Source organism: Hemiscyllium ocellatum, chromosome 12 (assembly GCF_020745735.1).
Source record: "Hemiscyllium ocellatum isolate sHemOce1 chromosome 12, sHemOce1.pat.X.cur, whole genome shotgun sequence".
NCBI classification, from domain to species: domain Eukaryota; kingdom Metazoa; phylum Chordata; class Chondrichthyes; order Orectolobiformes; family Hemiscylliidae; genus Hemiscyllium; species Hemiscyllium ocellatum.
In genome coordinates this window covers 39,313,091-39,331,069 of record NC_083412.1, presented here as the reverse complement: position 1 = coordinate 39,331,069, position 17,979 = coordinate 39,313,091, and positions in this window count along the sequence as shown.

Genomic DNA, 17,979 nt, shown 5'->3' with positions numbered 1-17,979 from the left:
AACAGGTTTAATTGGAAGCACACTAGCTTTCGGAGCGACGCTCCTTCATCAGGTGATTGTGGAGGACTTGATCGTAACACATAATTTGTAGCAAAAGTTTGCAGTGTGATGTAACTGAAATTATACATTGAAAAATTGATTGTCTGTTAAGCCTTTCATCTGTTAGAATACAGTGATAGTTTCACTTCTTTCATGTGTAAATCACAAAACCCTTTTTTTTAAAAGTTGCATTCTCGGGTTAGCTGTTAACAATGGTGATAGCTAGACAATATGTTGAAGGTGTTAGCCCCCTGTGTTCTCTGTCTATGACCTGATGTTTAGATTGATTCTAATCTAAAAAGTGAGATAACAGAGTTTTACATAAATTCATGCAGATTTTGAGCTCAGAGTTCTACATGAATGTATGCAGCTTTTGAGCAAAGTGCAATGTAACTCTGCAAGTACAAATTCACCACACAAAATATATGTGCGCATGTGGGTCTTTGTCTGTGTGTGTGTGTCTGTCTGTCTGGGATGGGGGTTGTGAGTGTGAGAAAGTGTGTGTGTGTGTGTGTGTGTGTTTGTGTGTGTGTGTGTGTAGTGGATGCAGAGTGTCTTAAGTCTGTGAGGGGGTGCATGTGTGAGTGTGGGAGTGTGTGTGTCTATAAGGGTGTGTGTGGGTGTCTGTGTGCGCGTCTGTGTGTACCTGTGTCCATGTGCATGTGAAAGTGTATGTGTGTAGGAATATTTGTATGTGTGTGTAGTGCAATGGTGATCACCTGTAATGTGACATGAACCCAAGGTCCCGGTTGAGGCCCTCCCTATGGGTACCGAAATTAGCTATCAGCCTCTGCTCGGCCACTTTCCTCTGCTGCCTGTCCCGAAGTCCACCTTGGAGGATGGTCACCCGAAGGTCCGGGGCTGAATGTCCTGGACCACTGAAACCCTTCTATCTGTTGATTGTTGTGCGGTGCCCATTCATCTGTTGTCGTACCCTTTGCCTCACAGACTTAAGACACTCTGCACCCAAGAAACACACACACACACACACACATACACACACACACACACACACACACTCTCACACTCACAACCCCCACCCCAGACAGACAGCCACACACAGACAGACAAAGACCCACATGCACACATATATTTTGTGGGGTGAATTTGTACTTGCAGAGTTACATTGCACTTTGCTCAAAACTGCATACATTCATCTAGAACTCTGAGCTCAAAAACTGCATGAATTTATGTAAAACTCTGTTATCTCACTTTTCAGATTAGAATCAATCTAAACACCAGGTCATAGACAGAGAACACAGGGGGCTAACACCTTCAACATATTGTCTAGCTATCACCATTGTTAACAGCTAACCCGAGAATGCAACTTTAAAAAAACAGGGTTTTGTGATTTACACATGAAAGAAGTGAAACTATCACTGTATTCTAACAGATGAAAGGCTTAACAGACAATCAATTTTTCAATGTATAATTTCAGTTACATCACACTGCAAACTTTGCCATAAATTCTGTGTTACGATCAAGTCCTCCACAATCACCTGATGAAGGAGCGTCGCTCCGAAAGCTAGTGTGCTTCCAATTAAACCTGTTGGACTTTAACCTGGTGTTGTGTGAGTTTTGACTGTGTTCAGGGATGTATAGGTTAGGTGTATTAGTCAGTAGTAAATGTAGAGACATGGGTCTAGGTCTTTGCGATGTGGACTTGTTAGGTTAAAGGGCCTGTTTCCCCACTGTGGGAATTCTATAATGAAACAAAAGGCCTTCCAGTGACCTTGGGATTAGGTTCATCTGCAAGACACAGCATCCGAAGCACTTTGCTGCTTTGCTATGTGGAAATGCCAATAAAAAAGACAGGGCAAAATCTTACATTCTTTTACCTTAGTGTGAGTTGTAACAAGTTTTTTGGGGGGAGTGTTTATTGTGAGATCCAGCTGGCTTTCTAGTCATGTTTTACCAATAACACCTCACCGTCTATCACTCCTTTTTTTTAAAGATTAGATTAGATTCCCTGTTAGATTAGATTTCATTTGGCATCCCTCACATCTGATTCTAACCCCATTTTACCCAGTCCCTTTCCCAGAATGACTCAACAGTTGCCAGATATCTACCGGAAGAATGACATACCTTGCACCCAGACCATCTTGAAAAGCAACTGTGCATCCAGACAAGCTATCCAGTATTGCTATTCACCAGCAATGAAATGGCACAGCAGCCAAATAGCCACAACACTCACAGCACATAGCTGGGTATTGCTGACATTTCCTTGTGTATACAAACACATTCTCTCACCCTTTGCAATATAACCACCATGCAATACAGTTTACCTGAGCTGAGCTAAGTACTTTCTATACCTTCTCTAACTCAGTTCTACTCTGACCCCAATAACGACTGGACATCAGCAAATTCTCTTAGTCTGGTAGTGAACATCACATAGAGGAAAGCAGTCAGACAATTCCAAGCACAATCTTTTAGAATCATAGAATCATAGAGCTGTACAGCATGGAAACAGACCTTTCAGTCCAACTCATCCTTGCTGACCAGATATCATAAATCAATTTAGGCCCATTTGCCAGCATTTGGCCCATATCCCTCTAAACCCTTCCTATTCATATACCATCCAGATGTCTTTTAAATATTGTGATTGAACTAGCCTCCACCACTTTCTGTAGCCACTCATTCCATACATACACCACTCTCTGTGTGAAAAGGTTGTCTGTTGGATCCCTTTTAAACTTTGTTCCTCATCTTCCCCTCTCATTTTGGACTTCCCCACCCCAGGGAAAAGTCCTTGCCTATTTATCCTATCCATGCCCTTCATGATTTTATAAACCTGTAGAAGGTCACACCTCAGCCTTCGATGCTCCAGGGAAAACAACCCCAGCCTATTCAGCCTCTCCCTAAAGGTCAAACATTCTAGCCCTGGCAACATCCCTATAACTCTTTTCTGAACCCTGTCACAACATCTTCCTATCGCAGAGAGACTAGAATTGACACACAGTATTCCAAAAGTGGCCTAACCCATGTCCTGTAGAGCAGCAACATGACCTCACCATTCTTATATTCAACGTACTGGCCAATAACAGCAAGCATACCAAATACTTTCTTCACTATCCTATCTACCTTAGTCTCCGCTTTCAAGGAACTATGAACCTGCACTCCAAGGTCCCTTTGTTCAGCAACCATTAAGTGTGTAAGTCCTGCCCTGATTCGCCTTTCTAAAATGCATCACCTTTATTTAAATTGAAGTTATTGACAATCAGCTAAAGGGAACGCAAAGGAAATTAATAGAGGTGGCATTTCATCGCTATAATGCAAACAAAGTGCTGGCATCATGACCTTGGCAGTTGGTGATGGCTTTCTCTACCCAGCTGACAACTATTGGAACTGGGTGTCAGACTGGTCCCATCTGTCTTGTAGAGCCTGATGCTGATGAGCTCTGTCATGCACAAAGAGAGCTACCTTCAGTTCAATGTCCTCATTGTCCTTCTCAGATGATTGCTCCTATCACATCTATCACGTTGCCTGCTCCAATTCAGCAAAATATAGCACAACAAGATGTTATGGTACTCACTGTTCAGAGTACATGAGATACCCCCAGAACCCTCCAAGCTGTGACAGGGCAAGTTAAGCAGCCCTACAATCTGATTCACTTTACCCCTGGTCCCAACAAGTGTACCAACTTGGTGAAGGTGCTACGCCAGCTTAGTGACCAATACACAGCATCAAAAAAGGTATGATTATTGTGCTACAATCTCCTTCCCTTCCCAGATCCATTTAAAACACAAAACCTATCATTGCATTAATTAGAGTCCCTCATCAGATCAATATGACAAAATACAGCAATTCCCCTTGGAATCTCCACAGGTGATTGTGGGTGCGAGCTTTAGGCCACTGTTCACCTCAATTTAAATTATTGCCATTAATATATGCATTGCTGAGACGAAAAGTTAGGTTAGCCAAGGTGGATACCGTCAACACTGGACCTTATCCCCTTTAATTCACTCAATTCCAAAAGCCCATTAACACACATTTCCCCTACTTGGAGACCGATAACAATGAACTTCAACTGTAGCTTTTCCTCTGTGGCCATGAGTCTAAACTTTACACCTTATTGATTGCTACGCTGCTCCTGTACACTGTCGAAAAGCGTGGTGCTGGAGAAGGGACAGCAGGTCAAAAAGCATCCGAGGAGCAGGACAGTTGACATTTCGATGAAGGGCTTATGCCCGAAATGTCAATCCTCCTGCTTCTCAGATGTTGCCTGATCTGTTGTGTTTTTTCCCAGCACCACACTTTCCGATCCTTATTCTCCAGCATCTGCAGTCCTCACTTTCTGCTGTGTTCCTGTACACTCCCCTGTGGAGCCCACACACTGTTGATCCTTCCCACTAACTCATTACTCTAGTCCACCATGCACCCTAAAGCTGTTCTGTCTAACTCCCCCATTCACCTTGAGGTTACTCCTGTCACCATTCTTATTCCCATAGCCACAAAAGCCTTTCCTTTCCCCCACCCCTCCTAGTCTTGATTTGCCCGCAACTTTTTTGGTATTGATTTCCTGACTGCCTACACCCCCCATCGCACCTTCTGTAATAATTGGAAGTTGGACCACAGGAGTGTATGAAAACCACAAACCTTTATAAACTTCAACCATCACCCCTAAACATGACTGACCACACCCTGATCTCTATTTTTGTAGCACTCTGAATGACATATCATGATTCACCTTATTGCTGGCACTGGGCTTACAGCACATAATATTGCCCTTTGTATGGATTGCATTGAGACAGAGTGACCGGATGACTGACAATAGCTAAGTCCCTGTACCCAACTGTCCAGGATACTCACAGTACCAGGACCCCCTGACCAACAGCTGCTCCCATTGACTAAGGCCTGTCTCCCATTTAATTTCCAACATGGTCATTGGATTGAATGACTGTTTGCCATACAGGCAGCTGGCAGATGCTGTGGGTGTTAAACAGATATCTTGGTACACCACAAAGCAGGATGCCTCCTTTCCCTCGAAATAATCGGTAATGACAATCAAACTGTCTGTGTATCTACTCAAAAGAATTTGTCAATACTGCAGTACTGCAAGCCTTTGGCTCTGACTGATATGCCAATATACTAATAGGATTGGCAAGGCAAAGCATGGATGCTGAGAGTGTGCAGTAGGCTCTAAGTGATTATGGACCAACAGACCAAGTGAGTAGCCTGGCTCAAACTGTCAGCTAGGTCCCTGTGTAGTTTTTCAAGTTGAGTTGCTGTGCAGCCCACACTGCGGCTCTGCACCTCCTGAGCAGCATGCACCTGTAACAGAGAAGTGCCTTGTTGGGCATGAAGTGTTGGTAAATATCAGATGCCAACATTTATGAACAAGGAGCACTAATGCCCATGGATTGTGCCCTGAGCCACCATTAGGTGCTGAGCAACATAAAACTTCCTTGCAGCCAGCAGTGAGCACAACTCGCCCAGGTACCCTGTCTGGCATCCAGGCTGAGGATTCTAAACATCTGACATGTTCAGCATGTTAAGGAAGAAAAGAAGCTGAATGAGGCAAGCTGCAGCATTAATAAAGTGTTTAACAACCTGTAATCCTCCTCTACTGGCAACTCACTGCAGCCAGATGGGAAATTCACCTCACTGCTCAGCAAAAGCAGAAAGATGCTCCCAACATAAAAATAGACTTTGCTGGGATTTCCATCTGATTCTGCCTCAAATCCCATCATAGCCCCCGTCACTCTGACCCCTAGAATATTCCACACAGTTTCCTTCACAATTCTGCTTTCCTTCAATGCCCCCATAAGCTGTAGTAAGTTGTGACATGCATAACTTCTGGATGTGAAGTGCTGCAAAGAACACTTGTTATTTTACACGTATTTCCAAGAATATTCTTGTGCAAAATGAAACAATATTGGACACCATCAAAAAGTTTGAAAATGTCACTTGAAAATCCCTTGATCTCTGTGAGAGGAATAGGATGATAAGCATCAAGACCATGAGGAATAGAGCAAAGCTAAAACAAGGTATTCAATGTTGTCTAATCCCACAAGATAATATTCACTCATGATATTTTATTGAAAAGGCCAGACTTTCCTGAGCGTGTCTGTAAGACAGTCTCTCAGAGACTGTATTTTCCTCCTGAAATAATGGACCTGAAAACTGCTGAGTATTTTTTTCAAATGGAGTGAAATTCTTATTAAATACCTTGAAGACTAGATTTCCCAAAAAGCTGTGAAGGTTTTGCCTACATAATGTGTGTGAAAGTTTCCAACGTGACACTCACTCAGAAGCCCACCTGATGAACAAGAAATGTTGGACAAGGAATGTTACAGCTCAGGAGCATGTGAGTTGTTCTACAGTGAAACGTCATGAGTTGGGGTGGATTAAGTGAAGATTGTAGGGTCAAAAGATGTTTATGGTAAGGGTGATACAGAATCAGTTTGAGTGCAGAAATGGAGGGATGTCAGTGTTTACAGGAAATATCTGATCATAGGGATGTGGGGCATAATATTTATGTGGTGCCCAAACATGTGAAGGGAGACAGTGATATGATACAAATATCTGCTGATGGACTGTGGAAGAAGTTAGCTTGGATGTGGTGATCAGCCAGGAAACATTCTTGCTCCTCTTCTCCCACAGGCAATGTCAGACGTGTATGTCTTCAACACAGCTTCTTTGCCTCAGATAAGCTGCCAGGTTTCTCTATGTCTGACAGCATGGAAAATCTGGCTGAGCAGTGTTAAATTTAAAACATAGATAAAATCAGAAGCGTACAGTTGTGCTAAAACATTGGAGTAACCAATCTGCTCCTATTCTCTATAAGACTAGAATTAAACTGAGGAGTATTCTAAAAGTGGGGTAATTGCTTTCCCGGTTATGACATTATTGGATTCCAAGAAATGCCCATGTGACCTGAGATAACTATTGGGATCAAATTTGAAGGAAAAAATAAATGGAAAGTTATTTGCAGTGCTGGCGTTTTCCAGCCTGTGTTGTGGTCGGCATTTTAGAACATTGGAGCAAGCCAAGTTCACTATAAATGAATATTTATTCATGTTTTTTGCACAGTAGCAAAATTAAAACTGAATTCCAGATGCTCGTAGTGAGGTTATATGTGAGCAAGCTGAGTGCTTGTATCAGAGAGTTAGGCTATGATCCAGATGTTTTGGATGGTCAGTTTAAAAGGTAATGTGGATTACTAAGCATCAGGACTGTCTTGAGCTGAGTGACAAATGATTTAATGACATGTGCCTTGCATATCCAAGAATGTCAGGTGGGATATGGCTGCTGGTGAACGCGATTCAAGAGCTGAACAAATTGAATGGAAAGTGAGAGATTCTACATAACTAGTTGGAAAAATGTGAGATTGCATGTAGTACCACCTTTGTGAGTGAAGTAATCTGAGTGTGTGTTAGGTTGACTACTTAATGCAAAATGTATCATTTTATTTAAACTATCCTTTGCCTGTTTACTAATATTTGATCTATGTTATTATCAGTCAGTGTTTCACAGTAAAAGTTTTAACAACTGTAATCTTGGATTTCTTTCTACTGTCATCATTTTCTTTCAAAAAGCTCACTGATTCATTCAACCATCACAAAAGGTGCCACAATGATCAGTGTTGGGTTTCAGCTATTTTTAATTGCTGTGAACAGGCTTAGGTTTTTGAGTTGTTCTCCGTTCCTGACGCCATCAAAAGTTTTTTTTTAAATTAGCTGGAATTTCAACTGCCTAATGGTGTACATTACTGATACTGTGTTAGGGATGCCTGTGTTTCAGGAATGCTACTCACCATCTCTGCTTTCTGTCTTCAGATGCAATCAAAGACTGCCTCTGGAGGGATTTTCTAATGATTGACCATTCCTGAGATAAGAAGACTGTTCTATGATGAGAAGTTAAATACAATGAACCTACATACTCTCTGGAGTTAGAGGAGTGTGATGTGGTTAATAATATAAATTCTGAGAGGGCTTGAAAGAGTAACGCTGAGAGGCATTTTTTCCCCTGGCTAGAGCGTCTAGAACAAAAAGCCATAGTTTCAGAATGTAAGAATATAATTTTGGACCAAAACAAAGAGAAATTTCTTCAGTGGGATTGAAATCATTGGAATGTTGTACCTGAGAGAGCTGTGGCCATTAAGTTGTTGAATGTATTCAAAGCCAAGATCAATAGACTTTCGGACTCAAAGGAATTCACAGGAGATGGTTACCAGGTGGGAAAGTGGAGTTAAGATGGAGGAGCTGTACAAACTTATAAATAAACTAAGATCGAAACTAGCCAACTGCGCCCCTCAAGCCTGCTCTGACATTCAATAAGACAATGACTGATGTGTTGGTGTTTTGAATTCCATGTTCCCATCCACCCCTGGTAACCTTTGAAACAATTGCCTGATAAGATTTGATTTGACTCTTTCTTAAGAATAATCAATGACCCCACCTTCAACTTCTGAGGCCAAAAATTCCAAAGTTGCCAGCCCCTCTGAGAGAAAATATTTTTCCTCAACTCTGTCTTATTAGGGCAGTCCATCATTTTAAAACAGTGTTCTGAATTCAACCAATTCCATGCCCATATCTACATGATCAGGACTGTTCGGGGTTCTGATTTTTTTATTCATTGAATTTGATTGTCTGTGGCTATGCCAACATTTATTAGACAATCCTAAATACTGAATCACATGTTGGCCAGATCGATGAGGATGGCAGATTTCCTTCCTTAAAGGATATTAATGAATCAGACAAGGTTTTTTTTCCCTGGCAATTGTCAATGGATTTCTGCTCATCATTAAATTCATAATTCCAATTTTTTTTCTTGAATTCAAATCTCATCATCTACCATAGCAGGATTAAAACCCTCATCCCTGAATATCATCTATGTCTCTGGATTAATAGTCTAGTGATAATACCACTAGGTCATTGCCTCTCTAAGCAGATGCGCGCATACATCAATCAAGTCACCCTTCATTTTTCTGAACTCCAGTGGAAACAGCAGCAGTCTGTCTTAACCTTCTTTATAAGATAATCAGCTCAATCTAGGCATCAATATTGGCAACTTTCTCTGAATCAACTTTAATGTATTTACATCCTTTCTGAAACTAGGAGACCAAAACTGCACATACTATTCATGATGTTATCTCAACAGCATGCTGTATAATTGAAGCATTATAGAGGATTGCATTCCACTAGGCTGCTTAATTACTTGGCTGAACCTGCAAATTAATTTCTTGTGACTCATTCACTAGGACAGCTGAATCCATCTGAACTTGTTCTCTGTTTATGTAGTACTTTGCATGTTTGTTCTTCCTTTCAAAGTGAACTACTTCACACTTGCTCACATTATATTCCTGATTAGCTATATCAGACTGCAAAGTTCTTATTTTCTCTTCATAACATACATTACTATCCTTGTGTTATCTGCAAATTTAGCTATCATGCCTCACTTTCCTCATCAGAGTCAGAGATATAAGCTCAGGAGCTAGTGCAGAACTTTACAGAACTGAAACAAAAACAGAAAATGCTGGAAACATTCAACAGATCTGGTAGCATTTGTGAAGAAAAATCACAGTTAGTGTTTTGGGTCTGTTTCTGAGGAAGGGTTTGGTATGCTTTCTTTTATTGGTCAGAGTATTGAGTACAGGAGTTGGGAGGTCATGTTGCAGCTGTACAGGACATTGGTTAGGCCAATTTCTGTTTTTGTTCCTGATCTAGAGTATCCACAGTTATAGAGTCATAGCCATAGATATGTACAGCATGGAAACAGACCCTTTGGTTTGACTCGTACATACTGACCAGATATCCCAACCCAATCTAGTCCCAACTACCAGCACCCGGCCCAATTCCCTCCAAACCCTTCCTATTCATATACCCCCAAACCCTTCCTATTCATATACTCATTCAAATGCCTCTTAAATATTATAATTGTACCAGCCTCCACCACTTCCTCTGGCAGCTCATTCCATACACGTACCATTCTCTGTGTGAAAAAATTGCCCCTTAGGTCTCTTTTATATCTTTCCCCTCTCACCTGAAACCTATGCCCTCTAATTCTGGACTCCCCAACCCCAGGGAAAAGACTTTGTCTATTTATCCTATCCATGCCCCTCATAATTTTGTAAACCTCTGTAAGGTCACCCCTTAACCCCTGACACTCCAGGGAAAACAGCCCCAGCCTGTTCAGCCTCTCCCAATAGCTCAAATCCTCCAACCCTATTGTGAAATAGGAAGAGCAGTTTCTCCAGCTGGTCCCAGTTCTGTAGCAACATCCTTGTAAGTCTTTTCTGAACCCTTTTAAGTTTCACAACATCTTTCCGATAGGAAGGAGACCAGAATTGCACACAATATTCCAATAGTGGCCTAACCAATGTCCTGTACAGCTGCAACATGACCTCCCAACTCCTGTACTCAATACTCTGACCAATAAAAGAAAGCATACCAAACACCTTCTTCACTATCCTATCTACCTGCGACTCCATTTTCAAGGAGCTATGAACCTGCACTCCAAGGTCTCTTTGCCCAGGACCTTACCATTAAGTGTATAAGTCCTGCTAAGATTTGCTTTCCCAAAATGTAGCACCTCACATTTATCTGAATTAAACTCTCAACCCATTAACCTCAATTCATCTACTACTTTGTTAGGCATTTCATTTAAGATCTTAAGGTGGACTCCATCAGGTCCAGGGATCATGTCAACCCACAGTTCTATCAGTTTGCTTAGTATCACTTCACTAGTGAAGCCAGAAGCAATATATTTCATCTGCCATTTCCTTTTAGCTTCTATTAATTCTCTCTCTCTCTAGAGGACCAACACTCACTTTCCTTACTCTTTTCCTTTTTAAATACCTGGAGAAACTCTTGCTATCTTTTGTTACATCTCTAAATAGATTCCTCTCATTCTTTCTTTTCTGTGACTTCATATTCATTCACCACCTTTTTTATCTATTCTTTCCAATTAGTTCATCAGCCACTTTTTCTTTCTTGTGAAATAGAAAGAGCATATCCTCCAGCTGGTACCAGATCTGTTGTAATAAATTCATCTCTCCTGATCTGCCCAAAGCAACTACCTGAAATATAATCATCTGTCCAGCCACTCATTTTTGGACAACTATATGTTTTTTTTCCCTTAAATTTGATGTTTGCTTTACTTCAGTTAACCAAGCAGGTGGATCCTCTCCTTTTGTTATAGTAGGAATGAACCTATCTTGAGTATTCTGAACTACTCCATTAAATGTATACTACAGCTACCCTATTGATTTAGCTTAGCCTAGAATACCAGTTCACTTCAGCTAACTCAGCTTTCATGACCATAGTTGCCCTTATTTATATCAATGCTACCCAAAAGTGCCTTTGTTCCAAAGTCATTAATAATTTTGTTAGATTTCACAATATTAAGGAAGTGCAGTCCACTCCAGTTCTTACTTAGTTTGTCCTTATTAAGCAGGTCATTTAAATATTGTCTATTAATAACATGGTCAATCATGGGTTAGCAATAGATAACACCTACCCTCAGTCATGTCTCTTTGCATATTTTATGCACAACTTCTGTGTGAATGATTTTGTAAGTACAGAATTAAAGTGAATTTATCTATTGGCGATACGTTTTAAAGGCAAGACTCAATGTTATCACTTTAATATTTTCATGACTTATCCCAATTAGTTTATCTAATATAAATACATCTTAGTGCAATCCAGGACCTGAACTTTTTTGCTGCTGTTCTCCAATTAACCAGAGGTGTAGCTGTCGTCACAGAAACCTAATTCAACTATTTAACTGGAAATGAACAAAAAATAATTCAGGAAATCAATATTTCCAGTGCAAGGCAAAATACAAACACTTTCTAGAGATGATTACTAATTGGCAGATATTTCCATGTGTTTACAACCCTGCAAACTCACAAACAGGTACAGCATGGGCTTAATTCCAGTGCTCCAACAGCTAATAGGTGGTTAGGGTTTCAAGTGTTTTGGCAGTTTATATTTTCTCTGTTGTAGAAGGTGCTAGTTACCACAACAAATAGAAAGGTCCATCAAAGTATTATATGTGGTTGAAAGAAACACACAATGAAGGAAGAAAAATTACAGAAGGTGTGTAAGAATAAAAAAAGAACTACGGAGGAGTTTAGTTTTTCTCTATCGTTTCTTCTACTGTTATGACAAAGTGATGCGAGGTAAAATGGCTTTTAAACTTCCTTGCTTGATAGAATGAATATTTAAGTTGCTTTTAGCTTGGGTCTATATCTTTTTCTGATTACAAATATATCTCCCCAATTTCTACCATACTAGTAAAGAGCCCATTAAAAATGGTTCTCGAAAGAAAGAAAAATACTAGGACATGACATTGAGCAGATTCATATAACTGTAATGTTAAAAACAAGTAGTGTCCAGTACAAAAGAAAGAAAGATAAAAAAGATATATGGTTTAATGTCATGAAGGGTGCTGTTGAGATTTAATGCTTTAACTTGAGACCATGGTTGTTAGATTGATGTCTTAAATCATCAGCATTGATATATATAAAAAATCAAATCATAGAATCCCTACAGTGTGGAAGCAGGCCATTCAGCCATCGAGTCCGCACAAACCCTCCAAAAAGCACCCATCCCCCACCCTATCTCTGCAACCCTGCATTTCCCATTGCTAACCCACCTAGCCTGCACACCCCTGAACACTGTGGGCAATTTAGCATGGCCAATCACCTAAGCTGCACATCTTTGGACAGTAGGAGGAAATGGGAGCATCCAGAGGAAACTCATGTAGACAGAGGGTAGAACATGCAAACTCCACACAGACGGTCACCCGAAGCTGGAATCAAACCTGGGTCCCTGGCAATGTAAGGCAACAATTCTAACCACTGAGCCACTGTTTTAAATTCTTAGTGTCCTAATGTTTATCTCAAATTAGTTCCTCAGCACTTCTCTTTTTGAAAGGTGGAAAGAACACTTCCTCCATCTGTTTCCAGTTCTTCAGTCAAAAATCTATTTCTCTTGTCCTGTCAATGGTAGCTACCTGAAAAAAACAAGCTTTGGCTTTGTTCTTGTGTGGTGTCAGTGTCACTGGCAAGGCTGACATTTATTGTCCCTCCCTTATTGTCCAAAACCTTGGCTTGTGAGGACAACCACATTGTTATGGTCTGGAGTCACATGTAGGGCAGAACAAGTAAGGATGGCTGATTTCCTTCCATAAAGGAGCTTAGTGAACCAGATGAAGTTTTACAACAATGTGTAAAGATGATATCTTTTTATTTTTCTGTAGTTTTGATTATGAACTGAAATGAGTAAAGGGGCGATTTTAAAAACTGTTTCATTGCTTAAAAGAAAGTACCTGAGACTCAATGCAAGTACTGTTTACACAGCTGTTTATTTGGTGGAGCCGACAAGCTGGAGCCAAACCATGGGTATGGATGGAGATTTGGCTGACTACAAGTAAGAGTTAAGTTGTGGGCTAGTGTTCAGTTAATGATGACAAAAGCTTTCCACTTGCAAACGACTATGTGATTGGCTCTGAGATAGCAGAACAACTTGGATATATGAATTTGTTTTTCAGAAATCATTGGACACCTGGGGGGGAGGGAATTGCTTTTACTCTGCAGTTAAAAAGCATCTCAAGTCTGGAAATAGCCAGTTCATATCCTGTTGTGGTTCTGTTCGCCGAGCTGGGAATTTGTATTGCAGACATTTTGTCCCCTGTCTGGGTGACATCCTCAGTGCTTGGGAGCCTCCTGTGAAGGGTTTCTGTGATCTTTCCTCCGGCATTTGTAGTGGTTTGAATCTGCCGCTTCTGGTTATATCCTCTTTCCAGTTGCTGTAAACTGTGACTTTAAATGATAAGCCAAAAATGCTTGTAAGTGGAAACCTGGCAGCTTGTAAAGATGTGAATGTGTCTGGAGAAGAAAGATCGAAAAGCAGCTTTCCCAATCCTTCCCTCCATCCAGAACACTCGTGTTTCCTTCTTGCCCTATGTCTGTCTGTATGTGTGGGCAGGGGGCAGTTTATAAAAGGATTAGAGTTAGAGTTAGAAAGTAACTTACAGGGTGACATATCAACTGTTCACGATTATTTATCTCCAATGATATTTGTAATAAGTAGTAATTCATGCTGGTACAGAAACCTGGTCTGTGTTTTCTGACAACCTTGGTCTAAAATTGAGGAATTTTACATATTTCAACTTTTGTGACATATCCTGGAATAGCAGGAATTGACTTTCAGCATGCTGCCCCAGATGCATTTCACACAATCTAATTTACTGCATTCACTGCTCACAATGTGGTCTCTCTACATTGGAAAAATAGAGCCTAGACTGGATAAACGCTTCACAGGACACTTTGGTTCTGTTTGCAAAAAAGTCCCGGAGCTTCCAGTTGCTTGCCACTGCAACAGACCGCATTGCTGTGGTGTTTTAGGAGGTAGTAATGGTATGTGGAGGCACATCTGAAGACTTTTAAATGGGGCAATTATATCATAGCCACAGCTGCTGGGGGTCACCATTGTGGAGGGGCAGCCCTTCCAGAAGATGAGCTAATGTCAAAGCTGTCTGCTGTCACACTCCAGTGGATCCATACTGGGCTGCTTTGCAGGATGCATTTCTGGTTTCTCTCCCTGCAACAGGGAGGTGATTGCCATTCACTCAACAGGTTCCAAGCACATTGGGGAGTCTATTGCTGTCTTACAATTCCATACAGTGTGTGAGAAGTGCGATAAATTACCACTTTAACTAATCTGACCGGTCACTGTTGGTCATCACCCACCAGATGATGTCTGCATGAAAATAGATCAAGAAGGGGGAATGTGCCAGCGGACTAGCACTCCAGCTGGTAGTGAGAAATTGTCCGCCTAACTATGCCTGAGGATTCTGAGTAATCCAAGATGGAGGACGGGAAACATTTCTGGCTGTAAGAGCTGCTCCTTTTTTTGAGGTGTATTTTAGGTGTTGGAGGTGATTTCCTCGAATTCCAGGAGCATTAATTACTGTTTTATATGCTGTTACATTGTTTTGGAACTTTGGGAACAAAAAGTCAAAACAACAGCAGCTTTAAAAGGGAAAAGAGCAGACAAAGGAAGCACATGGTGAGGACAGTTCAGGAGAGAGAGACAGAGAGAGAGAGAGAGAGAGAGAAAACCTGCACAGTTACTGCCTTTGCTGTTTTTGAATTCATGTATCGCTGGACATCGGAGTGCGTCTGGGAAAATTAACAAACAGTGAATTTCACAACTAATCTTGGAGGAACCAGTTTGGGCGAAGTTCACAACACAGAATCAGATAAGTTAATTGTTGTTTTAAGTCTGTCCAAGAGAAAGGCTGTATTAGTGAGTACAGTGGGTTCTTTCTTGATTGTATGTTTTTGGAGATAAGTCTCTTGATTAAAGTTCAAATATAAACCAGAGTTATTAATTTAACCAGGTGCAGTGTTTTGTAGAGGAATAAGATGTGTTATTTTCTGGGTCTTTAGATTGTGAAGGAGCAAAAATTGCCTATGTACTTCTTGTCAGATATGGGAGTTTAAAGAGAATTTAAGGATTACTGCAGATTATATCTGCCATAAATGCTGTTGGATGCGAATCTTATCAGATCAAGTGGATCGGTTGGACAGACAGATAGAAGCGATGAGGAATTTGCAACAGCAGCAGTATGTGATGGATGGCAGTTATAGGAAGGGGGAAAAGTCTCAGATACAGTCACATAGATGGGTTAACTCCAGGAAGGTTAAAAGAGGTTGGCACCTGGGGCAGGAGTCTTTTGCGGATATACCCATTTCAAACAGATATGCTGTTTTGGAAAATGTAGGGAATGATAGATTCTCAGGGGAATGTAGCATGAACAGCCAAGTTTCTGCTATTTAGACTGGCTTTAATGAAATGAAGGGTACATTGACTTCCAAGAGATCAATTGTGTTAGGGGATTCTGTAGTCAGAGGTACAGACAGACGTTTCTGTGGCCAGCAGAGAAAAAGCAGAATGGTGTGTTGTTTCCCTGGTGCCAGGATCAAGGATGTCTCAGAGAGGATGCAGAATGTTCTCAAGGGGGAGAGGGGCCAGCAGGAGGTCATTGTCCACATTGGAACCAACGATATAGGAAGGAAAAAGGTTGAGATTCTGAGCGGAGATTACAGAGAGTTAGGCAGAAATTTAAAAAGGAGGTCCTCATGGGTAGTAATATCTGGATTACTTCCAGTGCCATGAGCTAGTGAGGGCAGGAATAGAAGGACAGAGCAGATGAATGCATGGCTGAGGAGCTGGTGTATGGGAGAAGGATTCACGTTTTTGGATCATTGGAATTTCTTTTGGGGTAGAAATGACCTGTACGAGAAGGATGGATTGCACCTAAATTGGAAGTGAACTAATATACTGGCAGCAAGATTTGCTGGAGTGGCATTTTTGATAAGGGATAGCATTACAGCTGTGCTGAGGGAGGATATTCCCGGAAATACATCCAGGGAAGTTATTTGGGTGGAAGCGAGAAATAAGAAAGGGATGATCACTTTATTGGGATTGTATTATAGACCCCCTAATAGTCAGAGGGAAATTGAGAAACAAACTTGTCAGGAGATCTCAGCTATCTGTAAGAATAATAGGGTAGTTATGGCTAGGGATTTTAACTTTCCAAACATCGACTGGGACTGCCATAGTGTTAAAGGTTTGGATAGAGAGGTATTTCTTAAGTGTGTACAAGAACATTTTCTGATTCAGTGTGTGGATGTACCTACTAGAGAAGGTGCAAAACTTGACCTACTCTTGGGAAATAAGGCAGGGCAGGTGACTGAGGTGTCAGTGGGGGAGCCAGCAACCATAATTCTATTCATGTTAAAATCGTGATGGCAAAGGATAGACCAGATCTAAAAGTTGAAGTTCTAAATTGGAGAAAGGCCAATTTTGATGGTATTAGGCAAGAACTTTTGAAAGCTGATTGGAGGCAGATGTTCACAGGTAAAGGGATGCCTGGAAAATGGGAAGCCTTCAGAAATGAGATAACAAGAATCCAGAGAAAGTATATTCCTGTCAGGGTGACAGGGAAGGCTGGTAGCTATAGGGAAAGCTGAATGACTAAAGAAATTGAGGGTTTGGTTAAGAAAAAGAAAGAAGCATATAAACAGGATAGATCGAGTGAATCCTTAGAAGAGTATAAAGGAAGTAGGAGTATACTTATTGTTGTGGTTCTGTTCGCCAGCTGGGAGTTTTTGTTGCAAATGTTTCATCCCCTTTCTAGGTGATATCCTCAGTGATTGGGAGCTTCCTGTGAAGCTCTTCTGTGATGTTTCCTCCGGCATTTATAGTGGTTTGAATCTGCCGCTTCCGGTTGTCAGTTGCTGTCCGCTGCAGTGGCCGGTATATTGGGTCCAGGTCGATGTGTTTGTGGATGTATGGTAGCATGCATCAGGAGCATTTCCGAACTGACAGCCAGACTGCTGCGACTACTAGGACTCATAACAGCACACAAACCAACAGCCACTCTCAGACAACTCACCAGGACAAAGGACCCGATACCCAACATGAGCAAAACCAACGTAGTGTACAAAATCCCATGCAAGGACTGCACAAAACTCTACATAGGACAAACAGGAAGACAGCTAACAACCCGCATCCATGAACATCAACTAGCCACAAAACGACACGACCAGCTATCCTTAGTAGCCACACACACAGATGACAAACAACATGAATTTGACTGGGACAACACTACTATTATAGGGCAAGCCAAACAGAGAACAGCCAGGGAATTCCTTGAGGCATGGCACTCATCCACAGATTTATCAACAAACACATCAACCTGGACCCAATATACCGGCCACTGCAGCGGACAGCAACTGACAACTGGAAGCGGCAGAGACAAACCACATTAATGCCGGAGGAAACATCACAAAAGCGCTTCACAGGAGGCTCCCAAGCTGAGGATGTCACCTAGACAGGGGACGAATTGTTTGCAACAAAAACTCCCATTTCGGCGAACAGAACCACAACAACGAGCACCCGAGCTACAAATCTTCTCCCAAAC